Here is a 2,578-nt window from a genome sequence, read left to right on the forward strand (position 1 = left end):
AATGGCATTCAGAGTATCAATCTCAAGAACTCCTTTCTTCTGACTAGTCCCATTGTTCACAGGATTCCTTTCAGAAGTGTACATGAATTGGTTATTTGCAACCATTTCAATCAATTCTTGAGCTTCTGCAGGCGTCTTCTTCAGATGAAGAGATCCTCCAGCAGAGCTATCCAGAGACATCTTGGATAGTTCAGAGAGACCATCATAGAAAATACCTATGATGCTCCATTCAGAAAGCATGTCTGAGGGACATCTTCTGATTAATTGTTTGTATCTTTCCCAAGCTTCATAGAGGGATTCTCCATCCTTCTGTCTGAAGGTTTGGACTTCCACTCTAAGCTTACTCCATCTGTGTGGTGGAAAGAACTTTGCCAAGAAGGCATTGACTAGCTTTTCCCAAGAGTCCAGGCTTTCCTTAGGTTGAGAATCCAACCATATTCTAGCTCTGTCTCTTACAGCAAAAGGGAATAGCATCAGTCTATAGACCTCAGGGTTAACCCCATTAGTCTTGACTGTGTCACAGATTTGCAAGAATTCAGCTAAAAACTGATGAGGATCTTCCATTGGAAGTCCATGGAACTTGCAATTCTGTTGCATTAGAGAAACTAATTGAGGCTTAAGCTCAAAGTTGTTTGCTCCAATGGCAGGGATAGAGATGCTTCTCCCATAGAAATCAGGAGTAGGTGCAGTAAAGTCACCCAGCACCTTCCTTGCATTGTTGGCATTGTTGTTGTTTTCGGCTGCCATGGGTTCTTCTTTCTTGAAGAATTCGGTCAGGTCCTCTAAAGAGAGTTGTGCTTTGGCTTCTCTTAGCTTTCTCTTCAGGGTCCTCTCAGGTTCAGGATCAGCTTCAACAAGAATGCCTTTGTCTCTGCTCCTGCTCATATGAAAGAGAAGAGAACAAGAAAATATGGAATCCTCTATGTTACAGTATAGAGATTCCTTGAAGTGTCAGAGGAAAAGAGAAATAGAAAGAAGAAGGAGAAGAAGAATTCGAACTTTAATTAGATAAGGTTCGAATTGTGCAGAAGGAGTAGTACTCCATAAATAGTAGGATGTGGGAAGGAGGGAAGAGAATTTTCGAAAATTCAATCAAAAGATTTTGAAAACATTTTGAAAATTTGATTGGTAACTTTCGAAAATTCAAAGTGAAAAGAAATCAATTGATTTTTGAAAAAGATTTTGAAATTAGAAATCAAAAAGATTTGATTGAAACTAATTTGAAAAAGATGTGGTTAAAAAGATTTGATTGAAAAGTTATGGTTTTAAAAAGATGTGATTGAGAAGATATGATTTGAAAACAATTTTAAAAGATATGATTTGAAAACAATTTGAAAAGATATGATTTTGAAAATTAATGACTTGCCTAACAAGAAAGATATGATTCAAACATAAAACCTTCCTCAACAGAAAAGGCAAAAAATGTTCAATCAAATCATTAATTGTTAGTAAGTATCTTTGAAAAAGGAAAGAAATTGATTTTGAAAACATTTGATTGAAAAGATATGATTTGAAAAAGATTTGATTTTGAAAAACTTTGAAAACTTGAAAAAAAATTGATTTGAAAACAAAATCTTCCCCCTAGCACCATCCTGGCGTTAAACGCCCAGAATGGTATCCATTCTGGCGTTTAACGCCCAAAATGCACCCTTTTTGGGCGTTAAACGCCCAACCAGGTACCCTGGCTGGCGTTTAAACGCCAGTCTGCCTTCTTCACTGGGCATTTTTGAATGCTCAGCTTTTTCTGTATAATTCCTCTGCAGTATGTTCTGAATCTTCAATTCTTTGTATCATTGACTTGAAAAGACACAAATTAAAAATATTTTAGGATTTTCAATAATCAAAATGCAACAAGAATCAAATAACAATGCATGCAAGACACCAAACTTAGCAGTTTGTGTACTACTGACACTATATGAGACACATAAACACTCAAGTCAATAGAATTTAAAGATCAAAACAAGAAATATATGCATGGATTCGAAAGATATAACAAAAACATGCATTTGACACCAAACTTAAGATGGGACTCTAGACTCAAGCAAGAAATATTTTTGGATTTTATGGTTTTGCAAATTTTTTTGTATTTTTCGAAAATTAAGTGGAAAAAGATATCAAAATTCTTAATGAGAATTCCAGGAATCAGTGCAATGCTAGTCTAAGACTCCGGTCCAGGAATTAGACATGGCTTTACAGCCAGCCAAGCTTTCAAAGAAAGCTTCGGTCCAAAACACTAGACATGACCAAAGGTCAGCCAAGCCTTAGCAGATCACTGCTCCAAAAGCAAAATTGATGAAAATCAACAGGCTCTTGTGGTGATAAGTTGAAACCTCGGTCCAATCAGATTAGACATGGCTTCTCAGCCAGCCAAATTTCAACAAATCATCATGAAACTCTAGAATTCATCTTCAAGAATTTCGAAAAAAAATAAATACCTAATCTAAGCAACAAGATGAACCGTCAGTTGTCCAAACTAGAACAATCCCAGGCATTGTTACCAAAAGCTTGCTCAAAACTTGAACAATCCCCGGCAACGGCGCCAAAAACTTGGTGCGCGAAATTGTGAACACTACAACTT

At 36.5% G+C, this 2,578-nt stretch overlaps 1 non-coding gene across 1 annotated transcript; it reads left to right on the plus strand.

Moving 5' to 3' along the window:
• The first annotated feature begins 234 nt into the window (after positions 1–234).
• Positions 235–342, plus strand: LOC130953091 (small nucleolar RNA R71). Its single transcript, XR_009075265.1, has one exon. It is a non-coding gene; the product is annotated as a small nucleolar RNA R71 (small nucleolar RNA).
• Positions 343–2,578: the final 2,236 nt, after the last annotated feature.

The sequence above is a fragment of the Arachis stenosperma genome, chromosome 9 (assembly GCF_014773155.1).
Source record: "Arachis stenosperma cultivar V10309 chromosome 9, arast.V10309.gnm1.PFL2, whole genome shotgun sequence".
Lineage (NCBI taxonomy): Eukaryota > Viridiplantae > Streptophyta > Magnoliopsida > Fabales > Fabaceae > Arachis > Arachis stenosperma.